Below are 19,532 nucleotides of genomic sequence, written 5' to 3' on the forward strand. Positions count from 1 at the left end.
AACAAAAAGTACCCATCTTGTAGACACAAATACTGTATTGCTGAATAGTGGCAAGCCATGCATGTTCAGGGCAGTGGATATGGGGCTGCCCTACAACTGGGCAAAGTAGTGCAGCCATTTCAGGTAGAAATGTATCATGTATGACATGGAAAGGCGGCAAACACTGAATGCTCTTCTATAAATACATTCCACATTTTTCCTCACGCCAGAAAGAGTAACTCAGCATAAAAAACAATAACCAATCCTTCAAATATATGTACAACATTCTAAAAGCAGGAATAAAGACAAAATGCATAGTGCACAAACTAACAGCCACTAATTAAAATTTCATCTTAAATTTGCTTCCGCGACTAGTTAGGGCTAAATCACACTACTACGCTCAGCTAGGGTGGACATATTGCGTCAGTGGGATTTGTGTAAGTGTGGAATTATCCCGATCCTATGGATTCCATTCATCTACTCTACTTGGGACTAATAATTACCGGTAGATTACGATTGCAATTTGTCACAAACAGCCATAGTGTATTACTCACAAATTTGGGTGTTCATGAGGTGTGGTCCTTCTCTCCGTGAATTTTGGGATTTACAGAAAACTTTTATTTATTTATTTATTTATTTATTTATTTATTTATTTATTTATTTATTTATTTATTTATTTATTTATTTATTTATTTATTTATTTATTTATTTATAAACTTGAATCCAACAAAATTCGCATCTGTCCCTAGGAGGATGGTTTTCTGTTCTTGTTAAGCACCATTTCCCCTGAATACTCTTCGGAGAGATGAAGGTCATTTCCAATGCACCCCTCTGATATATTTTTGAGGCAGCTATTGGTACATTGTGTCCCCCCCCAAAGAATCCAATATCTACTACCACCAAAAACACCTGCAGTCCCATGTCCTTCCATTGGCCAAAGCTGAAACATGACACACAGAGTGAATCCCTGCTCTCAGCCTGTATCCTGACAAGAATATATATATACCACTGTATGCAATGTTCATAAATTATATTGAATACAGAATTTGGCCTTCTTTGGGTTTTAAATTATTGGGATTGTATATATCCCTGATGACAATTCTGAGTGTACAACTGTTTGTGGTATGATTAATGTGAGTTGGAACAGAGTTAATAAAACAGCCATGAGGTAAATTCTGAGGAAGTATTCCACAACTAATTTAAAATTACTGTTATCCTGCTCCTCAGCTGAAAAGTCTTTCAGAATGGATTATGCACTCTAGTTACTTTCAGTCTTTGGAGTAGGACTCCCTCATTCAATATTACAGTGTAGTCTAATAGTAGGGCGGCTATTATCTTTCCTTTATCTTTTTTATTCCTGATTTACACTGTAGTCGATGTACTACAAAACGAAGATTCAATTTTAAAAAGAGAGTTTTATTAGCTTTTATTTGCTTTAGTCCAATAAAAAATATTGGGGAAGGAAGGTTTGAAGGAAGGCCTGAGATTTCTGTATTTTGCAAAGGGGGTACACAGGGAGTGTGTGTGTGTGTAGAAGCTGGAAACTCTGGTATAATCAATAAAAGAAAAACATTGCTCAAATCTCAATACCTAAAAAAAGCAGAATACAAAAGAAAAAAAGGATGGGAAGGAAACAGGAGGGGAATGTAAGCAGTTTTTCAGCAGGGCTGCTGGTATGGCCCTTTCCCCCATTTAAAAATGACACAACATGAGAGGAAAAAGTGATAAGCCAGAAAGAGGAAAAAGAAGATCAATAGCTTTTCAGCAGGACTGGCGGAGCAGCCATGTTTCCTGTTTTAAAAAGACATGATATGAAAGCAAAAGAGGTTGGAAGAAAGGAGCTGAAAAAGGTCAATAGCTTTTCAGCATAGCTGGTTGAGTGGTCCTGTTTTTGCTCTCTTCACATCTGGTGCAGGCCTGCAGCCTGATGAAATGCTGTTGATGATGACAGTTGAGGGCGGTGAAATATATAAATACACTCTCTCTCTCTCTCTCTCTCTCACACACACACACACACACACACACACACACACACACACACACACACACACACGGGGCTCCCTGTGAATATTTAATTTTCCCTGCCCAAAAGGTAGTGGGAGGTGGTGCGCCTTGTTCCGATGGCTGCCGAACCTTTACATCCATCTGCCTCCAAAGAGGCTGCCTGGCACCAAAGTCTGTCGTGTTGAGTTTTAAAATGCCACAAATAAGAGATTTATAGATTTTTCTAAATACATTATTTTAGTTTGACAGCATTAATCATTCATGCTTCCTTCTTTCATTTTTCTACCTGCAATGGATTATTGAAACAGAAAATAACAACGAGAAAGGCTACGAGCAGTATCAAAATGTCAAGTTTGTACTTACAGTTGTATGCGCGTCGACGAGGTCAAGAGCCTCAATTATTTGTATATGTACACAGTGGTACTACATGAAAGGTTATGTCACCTGCAGCTATTTTCTTGAAGATTTAAATAGGACTGATATTCAGCTCCACAGTCAGCCACTGACATGGAACATAGACTTGTAAAATACTATGAACTCTTGTGGCAGGACCTAAAATATGAACTGGGTGATTGCAAGGTGTAGCTGTGGGCAATCCCCTGTATTGCAGTGTTAGTCCTTTAAATTACTTTGTGTTATCCCTGACCTGTTATTTTTATTTAAACATAAGCTAGAAAAAGGATTAGATGGATTTTTCCCCCTTTCCTTTTCCATTTTTTTGCTTGAAGGGAAATAGCAAAGCCTGCTTTCCAAGCAAGGATTATATTTTCGTATAATCATGAAAAGATAAATATTATGTATGCTAGTTAGTTAACACAAATACATGTATTCACAATAGTATAGCAAACAATATGTGAGTGCATGATAAAAAGACATGCACCCTGGTTGAGGAAACATTTTTAAAATGTTTTATGTAGGGTGGAGCTATAGGGTTTTTCTTTTTTTAAAAAAATCAGCCTACACGTAAAAAAAAAAAAGCTCAGTGAATCAGGTACCGTATTTTTCCATGTATAAGACTATACTTTTGTCTAAAATCTTTAGACTAAAAATTGAAGGCCGTCTTATACACGGAAATAAACTGAAGAGAGAAAAAAACAAGTGGAGGGGAAAGCAGGGATCAAAATGATCCTGCAGGGCTTTGATCCATTTCCCCCTCCACTTGCTAAGCCCCATTTAGATGTCTTAATTTTGAGTTAGAAAAGCAGGGGGCGTCATATACATGGGGCGTCTTATACACAGAAAAATATGGTATCTAGCTGAGGGGTCAGAGGTTTGGCATTCAGTTCCCTCTGTGCATCCCAGAAGAATCAGCCTGTGTAGACCTTGGACAAACTGCATAATCCCAGGGAAACCCCAAAAGAAGGGAATGGTAGACCACTTCGGAGTCCTCTTTTACCAAGAAAACCCTACCATAAGTTAGAATTGACTTGACAACTTACTATATGATGATGATGATGATGATGATGATGATGATGATGATGATGATGATGATGATGTCAAAAAAAGAATGATTTCAACTAACACAAATTTCAGGGGCAAAAGCAATAGGGATTTACTTCCTTTTTGACAATGGTTTTGACGTGCAGCCCTGCCAAAAATCCTCAATCTTCTCATCTTAGGACAAGAACAATGAAGAGTTCCATGGCACCTGAAGGATAAACAGATCTAAATGGGTGTAAGCTTTTTATTGATGCCAGCCATTTCATGGTCACTGTGTTGGATAACTTGTGAACAGTAGGTTTCGAGGGCTCATTCATGGGTGCAGGAAAATAATGCTGCCCTGTGGGGTGAAAAATCCCATTAGGGTTTACACAACAAAGAGTTGTATGATGATGAAGCATTGAGAATATATTTGCCATCTTTTATCAGGAAGCTCAGTTTATTACTAGTTTCCACACAGTGTGTCTCTATCTTACATATTGTAGTTATTAGTGGCAAATTTGGTCTTGTGAACTGCTATAACCCTTGTATTCCTAAGCCAATTTTGCTATGTCATGCTACTTTTCCCGGACTCGTACTGTACCCATTTAGGAGTAGTCCCTTAAAATAGTATGTTCAAAACTACATTTCACCATAGTTTTCTCATGAATTACAAACACTTGAAAAGATGTCCAAAATGCTTGTTGGTTCCTGAAACTGACTCAGAAAATTTTATTTTATATGGCCAATCAACGAACTCTTTAGCTGATTAATCAAAAACAGGACAATGATTTATTTTTGAAGCTTGGTTGGTTGGTTGGTTGGTTGGTTGGTTGGTTGGATGGATCTGGGAAGGAAGGAAGGAAGGAAGGAAGGAAGGAAGGAAGGAAGGAAGGAAGGAAGGAAGGAAGGAAGGAAGGAAGGAAGGAAGGAAGGAAGGAAGGAAGGAAGGAAGGAAATTTGTTGTTTAGATAAGTTAGATTGGATACGTTATTTTTAAACAATTGAACCTTCTTGAATTGGGTGACAGTTCTCTGAGAGAGGTTACATTTTAATCAGTCCTTAATATTTTATAGTAGTTTGATCAACCTTATTCTGATCGACCATATGATGGCAGAACCATTACGGCTATGAAGATTTCTTTATCCATACATCACTGTTATATAACATGGATACAAAAATATAGTACATTTTTAAAATAAAAAAGTTTATACTGTAACGGGTAAGGCTCGCAGTATATTCCAAGTGATCCTTATTTGCATGACTTTTAGCCCTTGATTGAAACACTTTCTTTATACATGGCACTGACTTATAAATGTTGGTTCGGCATCCTCCTCCTGGGATACAATCCACCAAATAGATATACAGAGAGTTGAGGTTTCCTGGATATTAATAGCAATGGAGTCTATTCCCAGTGTCTTTCCTTTTCAGCTGAAGCATTAGCTCCCCATCATCCATATCCTAACCACTGACTATAAAAAATATTGTAAGAAATATCACAATCAGCTAAAAGGAGATATATATATATATATGCCGACTTTGGATCCTTGTACTTTCATCAAAATAACAACCAGACTTCCCTTCAAGAAAAAAAAAATGTAGCTAGTGATAACCAATACACAGAGACATACTGATAAACAAGATACATTCACATTTGTTTCATTACTACATCATTTGACAAGACAAACCATGTTTTGTTGAATATTGTAACCAAGCCCCCAACGAATCTAAGCAGCTGCTGAAGAAAGCTGGAAATTTTTTAGAGAAATACATTGCCAGTTAGATTATAGATAGAGCTCTCCATGCTTGTACTGCTTATACTGTGACAATTTCCATGGTTTCACATCAGGCACTCCAGTATGTTTACAGAATTTTTTTGTCTGTTGTACTTCCCGTTGATGGGCAAATAACTTATGAAGCATCCTGTCAGTACGACTGGGGGATTCTGGCTGCCAAAGTCCAAAGAAGTAATTTTTCCAAGGGGTAGAAATGCACACACATCACCTAATAGGGACCCATTTTATGGATTTGCTCGAGTTGTAGAACAAGATTGTCCTTTCCCTAGTGGTTTTCCACTACAGTAATAAGACTTGTCTGTTCATGGTAGGCCTTTGGTTTTTAAAGGTATCTGTGAAATCTATGTGGTGGTTTTCAATTCCTTTTGTTACTGGCTGTGGAGTCAGTGATTTGGAGTTTGATTTTTCCCCCACAGGGCTGCCTGGAAGAAAAATTAGCCTGTGTAGCCTTAGCCTAGCTGCACAGTTCAATGTTGCCCCCAGAAGAACGAAATGACAAACCACTTCTAAGTACTCTATGTGACAAACCCAGACCTACTGGGATCTATCACACAGTTACTAAGCTGCCACCAACCATTCCCTATAATAAGTCACACAGACCAGGGATGGATTTTTAAACAATAAAAGAATAAGGTTTATTTTAAATACAAACAGGGTAAATAAAACAATCAGGTGAATAAAATAAAGTAACGTGGCTTATTCTCACACACACAAGCATACAGTTTGGTTCACCTAGAACCTTTAACTTAAAGCACAGACCCTGAACCCATCAGTTCTGGCTAACCAACAGACCCCTGAACCTTTCAGGCTGGTACTCTGACACACAGTAGTACCCTGTCAGACACACAGACTCCCACAACAGCTTCTTCTTCCCCAGCTGCTGCTTCGTCCCAACCCAGTGTCTCACAGTCTGTCTCAGCATCTCCTCTTCACCACACAGGCATCACATATTTATACAGTACAGCCCCTCCTCCTGATGTCCCGCCTTCCACTCCCCATAGGATGGAACTTTCCCTCCAAACCCATGACAGACAGGTAACATCAGTGCTGTTATGTAACACCTCCCCTCTTTAAAAGTTGTTTTGTAGGGGGAAAGCTAAGGTGCTTTTCACCAAAAAAACAACCTGTATAAAACATACAACAACAGTTATACATACCCTATAATACTTACATATACTTACACTCCAAGTTAACCATAGCAAATAGGCATTTCAAACATTTACCATATGCATTACATCAATTTTACCTTTATTAATACAAACCAATTTAAAACCAGGTACATTTTAACTTTTTGTCTTCATTATATACATATAGTCCATGTTCTTTCGCCGTCTTCAGTCTTCAGGTCTTCTTGATAAGGCGTCAGCAACACAGTTCACTGACCCTCTGACCACCTTCACTTCAAAGTCATAGTCCTGTAGGTTTAAAGCCCACCTCATAAGTTTGCTATTGTGGGTTTTCATCGTCTTTAACCATTGCAATGGTGAATGGTCAGTACACAGAATAAAATGTCTTCCCCAGATGTAAGGCTTGGCCTTCTGGATCGCGTAGACTATGGCCAAACACTCCTTCTCCACGGTTGCCAAATGTCTCTCACCTTTTTGGAGTTTCCTACTCAGGTAGGACACTGGATGCTGGTCACCATTCTCATCCTCTTGGCACAGAACTGCTCCTACCCCGCTGTTAGACGCGTCGGTGTAGATGATAAACTCCCGGTCGAAGTCTGGAGCACGCAGGACAGGATAGTTGATTAACGCCTCCTTCAACCTCTGGAACGCCGCCTCACAGTCGCCGGTCCACGGGATGCGGTCATCAGCCTTCTTCCTCGTCAGATCGGTCAGCGGAGCCGCAATCTCGCTAAACCTCGGGATGAACTTTCTGTAGTAGCCCACCAACCCAAGAAATGATTTGACCTTTTTCTTGGTGTTGGGTCTAGGCCAATCACGAACTGCTCCTATTTTGGCCTCCAGGGGTTTTATCATTCCTCCCCCTACCATGTGACCCAAGTATTTTATTTCTGGGCTACCCAGCTGACACTTGCTGGCCTTTACTGTTAGCCCTGCTGCACTTAACCTCTGCAGCACTAACTCCAGGTGTATCAGGTGATCTTCCCAGGTATTACTGAAGATCCCTATGTCGTCAATGTAGGCCACTGTAAAGTCACTGAGCCCTGCCAAGGTCTGGTCCATCAGCCTTTGGAATGTGGCTGGTGCATTTCTGAGACCAAAGCTCAGGACTCGAAACTCATAGAGACCAAAAGGGCTGCAAAAGGCAGTCTTTTCTTGATCCCTGGGATCAATTCTTAATTGCCAATATCCCTTTACCAGGTCCAATGATGAGATGAACCGACAACCCCCTATGGTTTCAATCAGGTTGTCTAGCCTGGGCATTGGGTAGGCATCAGGAGTGGTTACACGGTTTAATTTCCTGTAATCGACACAAAACCTAATGCTCCCATCAGGCTTGTCCACAAGGACTATCGGAGAGGACCAAGGACTAGAAGAGGGGACGATTATGTTCTCCCTCAGCATCTCGTCCAGCTCCTTCCGCACCTTGTCCCTATAGGGTCCCGTTACTCGGTATGGGGATACTGCCTGCGGGGGTGCATCCCCTGTGTGGATCCGATGCATCACTCCCTTCACTATCCCCGGCTTGTTGGAAAACACCTGTTGATATTTACTAAGCAGCATTTTTAGTTCTTGCTGCTGGTCTTGGGTGAGTGCAGGACTGATCTTTACCTCCTCTGGGTTGTATTTTACTTCCCCTCTACCCTCCCAGAAGGGTAATTCAGCTTCCTCACTCTCAGCTGCTTTTATCGCAAATAAAACCCTCTGTTCCCCTCTGTAGTAGGGTTTTAGGGCATTCACATGAACCACCCTCCTTGCTTGGTTCTCCTCCTGCTCTATTAGGTAGTTCAGGTCTGACATCTTGGAAATGACCCTATATGGTCCTGCCCATTTGAGCTGCAGCTTATTCTCTCTGCAGGGCCTAAGCCAAAGCACCTCCTCCCCTGGGTCAAAGTGCCTCTCTCTAGCTTTGTGGTCATACCATGTTTTCTGTCTGACCTTCTGAGCTTGCAGGTTTTCTGCTGCCAGCTCTAGATTTCTCCTTAGGTCATTCATCAAGGTGTCTATGTAAGTCACAACGTCTTGTGGGTCATCCTGGGTGATCTGCTCCCAATTTTGTTTGATCAAATCAAGGGGCCCTTTCACCCGTCTCCCAAATAGAAGTTCAAATGGACTAAACCCGGTACTGGCTTGTGGCACTGATCGATAAGCAAACAAAAGGGGTTGCAGCTTCTGGTCCCAATTGTTTGGATTCTCTGCCAAGTAAGCCCTAATCATGCGCATTAGAGTCCCATTGAACTTCTCAGTTAACCCATTACTTTCAGGATGATAGGCAGTGGTTTCCTTGTGCTTAATTCCACAGATTTGCCATAAGCGTTTCATGAGCTTTGACGTGAACGATGTGCCCAAATCTGTGATTATCTCTGAGGCAAATCCCATCCTGGACATGTACCCCACCAAAGCATCGGCCACTGTGTTAGTTTCGATGTTTGTCAAGGGTATGGCTTCAGGATACCTTGTGGCATGGTCCACAATTGTTAGTATGAACCTATTCCCCCTCTTTGTGGCCTTGGGCAAAGGTCCCACAATATCCACCCCTATGCATTTGAACGGAGTGTCAATCACAGGCAAAGGGCACAACTTTGCTTTGGTCCTGTCGCGGTTATTCCCCTGCCTTTGACACACATCACATTGTTTACAGAACTCCCTGATCTGCTTCCCTATGTCAGGCCAGTAGAAATTCTGTGTGATTCTCTGCTGTGTCTTGTTCACTCCTAAGTGTGCAGCAAACATGTCAGAGTGCCCCCTTTGTAAGATCATGGGGCGATACTTTTCAGGTACCACCAGCTGACTTCTGATCCCATCTCCCCCTTTTGAGATATTCCTCAGGGTTTCTCTATATAAAATCCCCTTTTTCTCCAGAAATCTCACTGGGGTTTCAGGTGTTAGCTGGGCGTCAGTCACCTGTTCAAAACACTTTTGGAGAGTGGCGTCTGCCTTTTGCTCCTGTCCAAATCTGCTGTCTGTGGTTAAGGTTTCCACCACAGCTTCTGAACCCCCCTCTGCTTCCGTCTCTGGCTCATCATTACCCCCCTGAACTGTCCCTGTGGTGGCTTGTGAGCGTGTAATCACTAGCACCCGTTTCACATGTTCAGCCAGGTCATTTCCCACGAGCACGGCTGCTGGCAGAGTCGATGAAATCGCTATCCGCCAATCTCCCCTCCAGCCTTGAAAGTTGACAGGTACCTCTGCTACTGGCAGAGAGATTATCTGCCCCTCAATCCCTGCCACCTTCATGCTCTCATTTGGGATTATAAACTCCCTAGGGATGATATCTGGATGGCATAGGGTTACTTGGGAACAAGTGTCCCGCAGCCCCCTATACTGACGGTCAAGTATTCCTACGTCCACCCCTGCTGTCTCAAACAACTGAGAATCTGTTTTTATCAGCAAGCAGCGCTTTACCTCCAGAAGAGGACCATTTTCCTCAGCCTGATCAGCAGAGGCAGCTGTCCCAGACTGAGTAGCCATGGCAACAGGCTCCCTCTGTGACACTGAGCCTTGCTCTTTCTGGACACAGAACACAGCTTTTGGCTTGGTCCCACTAGAATTCTGAGGCACCATTCCTTTTAGCTGCTTTAATTTTTCACACTCTGAGATTAGATGACCCTTTCCCTGACAGAAATAACATTTTCTAGTGTATTTGGATTCTCTCTCCTCTTGTTTCGGTTTTCCCTCCAAATTCTGAGGGCTTGGTTTCATGCCTGAGGGCTTCCCTTCACCATGGGCCCCTCCCCCTTGCTGGCTTTTCCCTGGTCCCTGAGAGTACTTGCTGTAGGTTTCTTTGGGTTTACCTACAGATTTCCCCTCACCCAAGGGCTTTCTTATTTGGGAGATAAAATCCGCGATTTCTGCGGCTGCTGCCACAGATTTCGGTTTCCTTTCCCTCACCTGGAATTTCAATTCCCCCTGCAGGACTGAATAGAACTGTTCCAGGGCTATCAAGTCTTTAAGCTGCTCATAGGTCTCTATTCCCTCCTGCGATAGCCATTTCTCAAGCAGCCTCACCAATTGGGCCCCCACTTGGGTAAAAGTCTGTTCTGGTTTCTTGGTGAGGGACCTGAATCTTTGTCTCAGCTGCTCTGCATTTATCCCATGTCTTGCAAACACCAGTTTTTTAAACTCTGCAAAATCTTTCATCAGTCCCTCAGGCATCTCGGCATAAACCTCAGCCAGGCTACCACTGATTAAAGACCGCATGATGGTCATCTTCTCAGTTTCCCTTACTGAGAAGTCCACAAACGCTCTTTCCACTAAGGAAAAGAACACCTCAGGACAATCTCCCTTGTGGTACACAGGGAATTTCTTCAGGTCAGCCTTAGACAATTGGCCTCCCTCAGAATCCCTATTATTATTATTGTTCTGGTTCATCAGTTCCAGTTTTCTTAATTCAAACGCCATTTTCTCTCTCTCCAATGCCAATTCAAATTGTCTCTGTTTCTCCCTTTCCTCTCTTCTTTCTCTCTCTAATCTTTCCTCCATTTCCCTCACCCTCAGTTCATGCTGTTGGGCTAGGAGTATTTTTCTGAGTTCTGGGTCCTGCTCTCCTGTGCTGTCACCTTGCACTGAGCCAAATTCATCCTCAGAACCTTGGTCAATCTGGGGGTCTTTCACCTCACTCATGTCTGCTACTTGGCTTCGAGTCAAGGGCATACCCCCCCTCAGAACAGGCTGCTTTAAAAAGTCCAGCCTCAAAATAAAACGACCACTTTTTTCCTTTTACCTCAGAACCAGCTCTCCCTAGAGATTGCTGCTGTTCTTCAGCACTAAAGTTGCAACAGTATCGAGTCAGAGCCTACCCCCCTCTGCTGGGCCTCTCAGCTGGCAAGCTAGCTCACTGTTGCTACGCAGATTTGCCTCAGCTTTTCCCGCCAAAACTAGGCTGCCTCAGAGCACCTAAATCTAAGTCTCCCCAGTTGGCACGTTCTTCTACTAGTGCACCTCCCCGTGAGGTACACCTAGAAGATTACCTACGCGCCTCAGACTGTCCCTGACTAGACCCCCCTTGCTCTGGGCACACTTGCCAAGGCTTTGCTGGACCGCTGGACAACTGGACCAGTCGTATCCCACACGCTGGACACCAATCAATGTGACAAACCCAGACCTACTGGGATCTATCACACAGTTACTAAGCTGCCACCAACCATTCCCTATAATAAGTCACACAGACCAGGGATGGATTTTTAAACAATAAAAGAATAAGGTTTATTTTAAATACAAACAGGGTAAATAAAACAATCAGGTGAATAAAATAAAGTAACGTGGCTTATTCTCACACACACAAGCATACAGTTTGGTTCACCTAGAACCTTTAACTTAAAGCACAGACCCTGAACCCATCAGTTCTGGCTAACCAACAGACCCCTGAACCTTTCAGGCTGGTACTCTGACACACAGTAGTACCCTGTCAGACACACAGACTCCCACAACAGCTTCTTCTTCCCCAGCTGCTGCTTCGTCCCAACCCAGTGTCTCACAGTCTGTCTCAGCATCTCCTCTTCACCACACAGGCATCACATATTTATACAGTACAGCCCCTCCTCCTGATGTCCCGCCTTCCACTCCCCATAGGATGGAACTTTCCCTCCAAACCCATGACAGACAGGTAACATCAGTGCTGTTATGTAACACTCTAGGGCTAGAAAACCCCAGAAAGGGCTGCCATAAAACAGAAGTGACTCAGTGAGAAGAAAGGTGGCATATACATGAATAAACTAAAAATAAATAAATCATTCTATTATGTAGCTCTAGATTCCTGCTGAACGTATGGACTGGAAAGCCACATGTTTTGGGTCATGTGAAGTTAAACAAAAATCTCTCTGTGCATGGCCTATAATCACACACAAGCCATCCTGTCACTCTGTATGTACCCCCAAATGATGAATATGTGTCTGTTTTCATTTCAGGTATCTGTTTATTTTAATTTTGCTAAAATGTAGTATCTATTATACAAAAGCTCATCAAAAATAGAATAGCACCTTTTGCCCACAAGGCTGGAGTCAGCATCTGGCGCCTCATGAGTGTGACAGGGCCACCGGGCCAGGCAGGGAGTCCCGGAGCTACTGTAGATCTTGACCTGGTCCCACTTTGGACCATATTTCAAGATGCTGACCAGAAGGGTCTATCTATCCATTAAATTTCCCACAATGCCTTTCTTAGAGTAGCATTATTCTAAGACAGGGTGGGGAACCTCAAGCCGTAGGTCTGTCTCTCTGGATACAGCCCCTTCACCATGACACGATTGTTCTTTGGAATCTCATCTTCTTTGTTGGTTTCCTCTTGTTCTAAAAGGTTGAAATGCCTTTTCTAAGGCTTAGTTGCTGTAGTAAGAAAAAAAATGAAGTTGAAAAAATGCTGAGGGTTTTTTTAATCCCTTTGTCTCTGCCCTTTACTATGCCCAATGCCTCTGGAATTAAATTTGCTCCTTGGATTCCCATCTTTGCACTATAGTTTGGCCACAGAGGTAGACTCTTCCCTCATGACCACTCAGAGCACGGCTGTGCAGTGTCTCCACAAACTGGCCCCACCCATGAGGGATGAGCCGCCTAGAGTGGCCTTTTAGGCCAGATGGGCGGGGTATAAATCAAATAAATAAATAATAAATAAATAAAAGAAATAAAAGAAAGATGAAGAAGGGGCAAAGTCACTTTTCTAGATCTCGACTCGCAGAATTCTGGGAGTCGTTGTCCAAAAAATATAACGGTTCCCATCTCTGGAGAGGACCCCATCTGTGTTTGCTTTGCAACCACACTCTCAAGAATGAAAACCCATATCAATTTCTGCCGATATCTCTTTCTTCTACACTCACCTCAGCAAAGGACCAGAAATAGTCCGCATTTTCTATTGGCATCTGTTTTTCTCCATAAGATAGCTCAACAGAATAATCTATACTGAGGTAACATGAGCTACAAGATGGACCATGATCCCAAGTTTTGAAATTGTCTTGGCAGCTGTCCACCTGTAGAATAGGACTGCAATGTTCTCAGAGATGCTCCCCTCGTTCCTGTCAAGACAGAAAGAAAGAAATGTGAAATATACAGAAAGTCATCTCTGCTTTTCCTCTGTGATAATCTCCCTTCACAAGGAACTCATCTATGAAGCCTAACTTTACTGATGGGAAGAGACAGTTATAGCTTTGGCCTTAAGAATTTTTCAGCTTTGGTTGTAGTGGTGGGCTTTTCCTTAGGGTCAAGTCCATAATTTCCTTAGTTCTGCTTTTGTTCAACTTGGTCTCAGCGACTCTTTTTCTTTTCTTTTCTTTTCATATTCCATGGTACAATAATGCCATTAGCTCTCCACAGCAGCAATAAAACCAACACCAGTTCAGCTTTCCAGTGCAACCATACTTATGCCTACTCTCAAAAATAAGCCACTTTCAGCTCATTGGAAGTTACGCCCGAGGATAACATGCTACCTTAATTTCAGTTACCTAAATATTTCTCAGCTGTTTAGCTGTAATGTATGAACCCCTGGCAATTTCAAACATTTGTAACATACACATTTTGCAAGCAGTTTCCTTAAGAAATGTGGGTTTGTACACAATTTCCGTTAAATTCACATAAACCCTTTTGAACACCACTTTTCTCAACACTGATATTTTTGTACACAAATGTTGAGTGAACTACTGTATGTTGCAAAATTCTGCATAATCTAAGAATGGAAAAGAAATTGATTGGATTTGAACGTCTGAACAAAAAGGAGCATGTTTTTTTTTTAACCTCCTGAGATTTACTGCAAACCAAAAAAGCAACTCACCTCAGGAATTTTCCCATTTGCAGAGTTTTCAGGCATTTCAGAAAAAGCAATGTATATAAAACAATGGTCCCTGTTTAAAAATGCAAACAATTAAAAGTGCATGCCATTGAAAAAAATGTGCACAAATATCTATTTGGTCTATGCTGAAATAGCACACAATCCATTCCTTGTCTACAATCTGAATTATAATTGCTCTGATTTACAGTATTTATCTATGATCATTTATAGACCCTCTCTCCAGTTGGTTAATGGATATTTCTCCAAGTCTGTTGCCTCTTGTGAAAGCAATAATACTTCAAAAGCAATAATGCTCGGAACCAGAACTTGGAATCTGGGCGGTGGAAACAGGAGGAATGATTCTCTCTTCCACTTACAGAAATCATCCATATGCAAGTATGAATGTCACAGATGTCTTCTTCATTCCACTATTATAGCACTGAACAAGGTTGCCCTGCCATTGTTTTTGAAGATTCTTCTAGATACAATCACAACATTTCAGTATAAATGTGATATGCAGTGTACTTTCCTTTAAAAATGCTAGAAAAAAGATTGTTAAAAATCAGATTTTAAATCTGTGCAAAATAGATGAATAAATATGTGCCCTTACAGATAGATGAAGATTTTGTGTACCTCCATTCAATCATCAATCCGAATAGAGACTGCAGTGAAGAAATCAGAAAACTGTGACTTAAGGAACAGCTATTAAGGAACTGGAAAAGATCCTAAGGAATAAGATGTGTTACAGGAAAACAAGGCCAAAATCATCCACATGATGATATATCCTGATTGCTATGTATAGATGTCAAAGCTGGACAGTAAAGAAAGCTGACCGGGGGGGGAGTATTCATTTGAAACATGGTGTTGTAGAGAGGTTTAGACATACAGAGGTGCCTCGCTTGACGATGTTAATTCGTTCCAGCGAAATCGCTGGAGAGTGAAAACATTGTCAAGCGAAATAAAAAAAGCCCATTGAAATGCATTGAAAACCGTTCAATGCATTCCAATGGGCTGAATACCTGCTCGTCCAGTGAAGATCCTCCATACGGCGGCCATTTTCAGGTGCCTGTTAAGTGAAAAATGCCTCCTAAAAACAGTGGGGAGCCATTTTGAGCAGCCAGTGGCCATTTTGAAAACCCGACAATCAGCTGTTTTGATCGTTGTAATGCGAAGAATCGGTTCCTGAATCAGGGAACCGATCGTCGCAAAGCGAAAAAAACCCCATTAAAACATCGTTTTTGCGATCTCAAAGACATCATCATGAAGTGGATTCGTCGTTATACGGGGTAATCATTAAGCGGGGCACAACTGTATAAACAGGATCACAAGAAAGATGAATAAGTGGATGCTAGATCAATTCAAACCTGGACTTTCTCTAGAAATGAAAATTACTGGAGCTATTGCATTCTTGGCAGTGGTCTATTGTGCTACTATCCCCCTCACCAGGTGCCACGTCAGTTTTCCAGGTTTGAATGTGTGCATTTAAAAGTGGTATCCTACGACAAGAACAGGGATTCTGTTGGTGAACTGCCTATCCCACCGCTCAACACTGTTGGTCTACTGCCAGCCCCATTTCAATCTGGCTTCAGGACCGGTTATGAGACAGAGTCTGCTTTGGTTGCCTTGGTGGATGAATTATGCCCAGAACTGGACAGGGGGAGTGTTTCCCTGTTGGTTCTGCTGGACCTCTCCGCTGGTTTTGATACCATCAACCATGGCATCCTTCTGGGCTGTCTCTCTGGGATGGGACTTGGAGGCATTGTTTTAAAGTGGCACAAGTCCTTCCTGGAGGGGAGCACCCAGAGGGTGGTGCTGGGGGACTCCTGTTCGACACCCTGGCCATTGACCTCTGGTGTCCTTCAAGGTTCTGTTTTGTCTCCTATGTTATTTAATCTATTTCAACATAACATAAATCTATGTTACTTATTTATCTACATTGGGAGAGGTTGTCCAGAGTTCTGGCGTTGGGTGTCACCCGTACATCTCTCCTTTCCATCTAGAACCAAGGAAGCTGTTTGTGCTCTAGATCAGTGTCTGGTGACAGCAATGGACTGCATGAGGGTGAATAAACTAATCCAGACAAGACAGAGGAGCTCCTAGTCAGTAGAAAACCAGATCAAGGAATAGGGTTGCAGCTTGTGCTGGATGAGGTTATACTCCCTCTGAAAACACGGATTCATCCCTGAGCCTGGATGCCCAGGTATTGGTTGTGGCCAGGAATGCCTTTGCACAGTTAAAACTAGTGTGCCAGCTGCACCTGGTTTCTTGAGAGGTCTGATCCAGCCACGGTGACACATGCCCTAAATTACAGTAGCATGCTTTACACGGGGCTGCCTTTGGAAAGTGTTAAGAAACTCCAATGGGTCCAAAATGCCACCACCAGATTCACTAACTGGAGTTGATTACAGGGAACATATAAGTTCCCTCTTACAGCAACGCCACTGTCAATACATTTCCGGGCACAATTCAAAATGCTGGTTTTAACCTATAAAGCCCTAAACAGCTTGGGTCTTTCTCTTGGTCCCACTACCTTCACAGGTGCGTTTGGTGGAGACACAGGAGAGGGCCTTCTCCGTCGCTGCCTCAGGACTCTAGAATTCCTTCCCATGGGCCCCACTTTCGCTTTCTTTCCACAGTCAGACCTGCATCTTCAGACAGGCTTTTCCACAGCAACTGGCAGTCTGAGAGGTGGTTTTTTTAATGGATTGTTGCTTTAAAATATTTTTTTAGTATTGATTTTATTTGCCATATTTAATACAATATCCATTAAATCCTCTTTTAATATTTGTATCCTTACTGCTTTTAGCTTTTAAACCTTGTCTTTTGAAGGAGGTAAAGCCCCCTTGGGTCCTTTGAAGGAGAAAGAGGGGGTAGAAATATTTCAGATAAATAAAGAAAGAAAAGATCATCCAGTGTAAGAAGGTGTCACTGGAGACAAAGACCAAAATAATCCACACCCTTGTATTCCTGATCACTATGTGTAGATAGATTTGAAAGGTGGACGGCCAAGAAGTGAGCAAGAAAAGAATTGATTTGTTTGAAAAGTGGTGCTGGAGGAAAGCTTTGCAGATACCCTGGATCACCAGAAAGACAAACAAGTGGGTCCTAGAACAGACCAAGCCTGAACTATCTCTGGAGGCAAAAATGTTGAAGCTGAGGCTGCCCTACTTTGGGCATATCACGAGAAGGCAGTATTCTCTGGAAAAGACCATAATGCTGGGAAAGGTTGAAGGCAGCAGGAGAAAAAGAAGACCAAATATGAGATGGATTGACTTGTAAAGGCTTAAGTTTACAAGAGCTGAGTAGAGCTGTTGAATCTTGAATGTTTGGGTATATTATTTTAATTTTTTTAAGCATAAGCACAAAATGTGTTGGCTGTGTCTCTGTTCTACGCATGTATTTACACTAGAAGACTCCACAATTTGTATTTTGGGTCATGTCTTTATTTTACAATTTTAGAGGTTTCCTCATAGTGATCAGGCTACTGGTTCCTTCCTTCCTTCCTTCCTTCCTTCCTTCCTTCCTTCCTTCCTTCCTTCCTTCCTTCCTTCCTTCCTTCCTTCCTTCCTTCCTTCCTTCCTTCCTTCCTTCCTTCCTTCCTTCCTTCCTTCCTTCCTTCCTTCCTTCCTTCCTCTTTTAAAAAATCCAAGTAACTGAAATATTAGGAACACGTTCCTTTAGGTTCTTTTCCCTCCTTCCCTCTCTCCCTCCCTCCCTCCCTCCCTCTCTCTCTCTCTCTCCCTTGGACTTCCCCAAGGTCTACAGTTTTCTTTTCCGAAATATATGCCATTAAATATGCTGTATGTCAATGCAGCAGTGAGGTGGTTAATTTTGACTGAATATTATGCTATATAACCACTTGGCATTTAACTTGAAAAATGACTTTCTGCTTCACCTGTCAGCAGCCCAGTTCTCATCAAATAAGTGAGTGAGAAAAATTTTCAAATTTCAATTTCCTGATGCTATTAGACACTACTTCTTCCATACTTAAACAGTTTAGCAGCGCATGTACATGTTTTGGTATTCATGCCATGAGTCACACTACATGCTATTACAATAGCTTTTTTGTTTAAAGGGTAAAGAGATGCATGGATCTTTATCTTGGGGTTAGAAAAATGTATCACAGGAACATGGCCAATCAGGTTTCTGAATAACTTCGTAACATAGTACCATAACCCCGGTGTGGTGCTAGGAATGTAAACTACTCAGTGGGTCTGTCTCCTGGAAAAACATTCGGAAGGAAGCGGTGCGTGGCATGCAGTTCAGATTGCATTATGCCGAGGGCCTTTCATACACTGTACGGATTGTAAAACCAAATTCAAAATGAAGAAAACCTTAATCAGCCACGATGCCACCCTGAACACACTGATCTTGTCTGATTTAGAAGCTAAGCAGGGTCAGTCCTGGTTAGTCCTTAGAAGGAAGACTGCTGGGGGATACCAGAGATCCGCTGTGCGATGCAGAATACTAAAACTGGATCAAACCGAGGTATTTGTGTAATTCCTGGTTGACCATGGGATGGAGTTTAGAGCTGTCACAATGGATCCTTTGTATCCCATTCCCTTCTTGGGTTAAAAACGTGTGGTGTGTGTGTGTGTGTGTGTGTGTGTGTGTGTGTGTGTGTGTGTGTGTGTGTGTGTGTGTGTGTGTGTGTGTGTGTGTGTGTGTGTGTGTGTGTGTGTGTGTGTGTGTGTGTGTGTGTGTGTGCATAGCTGTGCAGATAGCATTTTTGTGGCCTGAAATATTCTTTCTCTTTCTTCTCTCAATCAGCTTGCAATATTGTTCTACCACTAGGATTACTGGATTCCCAGTGTGATGTAGTGACAGACTAGGACTCTGGAGAACAGGGTTCAAATCCCCACTTGGCCATGGAAACACATGAGGTGGAACTGGTAAAATCACTCCTCAGGTATCTCATTTATTTCGAAAGCCTCATTCTGACTTATTCGAGTTCTGACTTGACGGCAAGGAACACACACTAGGATTATTATTATTACTGAAATTTTATTTCACTACTTGCATTCACTGTGATTGATGGAGGATGGTTGTCGTATGGGCATTGAATAGGTAGGTACCACAGTTACATTGTAGCACCCCCACAGGTCACATCCATTCACATTTCCTCATTTGTGGATTTATAAAGAAACAAAACAACAAAAGAAAAACAGAGATCCTGAAATGTACAGATAATGTCACAGGTGAATGGGCCACAAGGTCTCCTAAAGGGTACAGGCTGGACTGGCTGCAACATATACAACACTTATTTGGGTACTTTGGATGGGTAGGTGCTTCCCTGGATAGTCCCTGAAGACAGAGGGAAGAGCTCTATCTGAAACCCTGAAGAATCGCTGCCAGTCTGGATTGAGAGTTCTGGAATTTGTGACACAGTGGTTAAACTGCAGTCCTGCAATCAAAGACTCTGCTCATGACCTGAGTTCGATCCCGACAGGCTCAG

The 19,532-nt window shown here is 42.4% G+C and overlaps 1 long non-coding RNA gene across 1 annotated transcript in view; it reads right to left on the reverse strand.

Annotated features, from left to right (window-relative positions):
* Window positions 1–595: 595 nt before the first annotated feature.
* Window positions 596–19,532, reverse strand: part of LOC144584347 (uncharacterized) — a 231,551-nt gene continuing 212,614 nt past the window's right edge. The window contains exon 2 of the long non-coding RNA XR_013538542.1: window positions 596–695. This is a non-coding gene — a long non-coding RNA (uncharacterized LOC144584347). The remainder of the gene's footprint in view (window positions 696–19,532) is intronic.

This window comes from Pogona vitticeps, chromosome 10 (assembly GCF_051106095.1).
Source record: "Pogona vitticeps strain Pit_001003342236 chromosome 10, PviZW2.1, whole genome shotgun sequence".
NCBI lineage: Eukaryota > Metazoa > Chordata > Lepidosauria > Squamata > Agamidae > Pogona > Pogona vitticeps.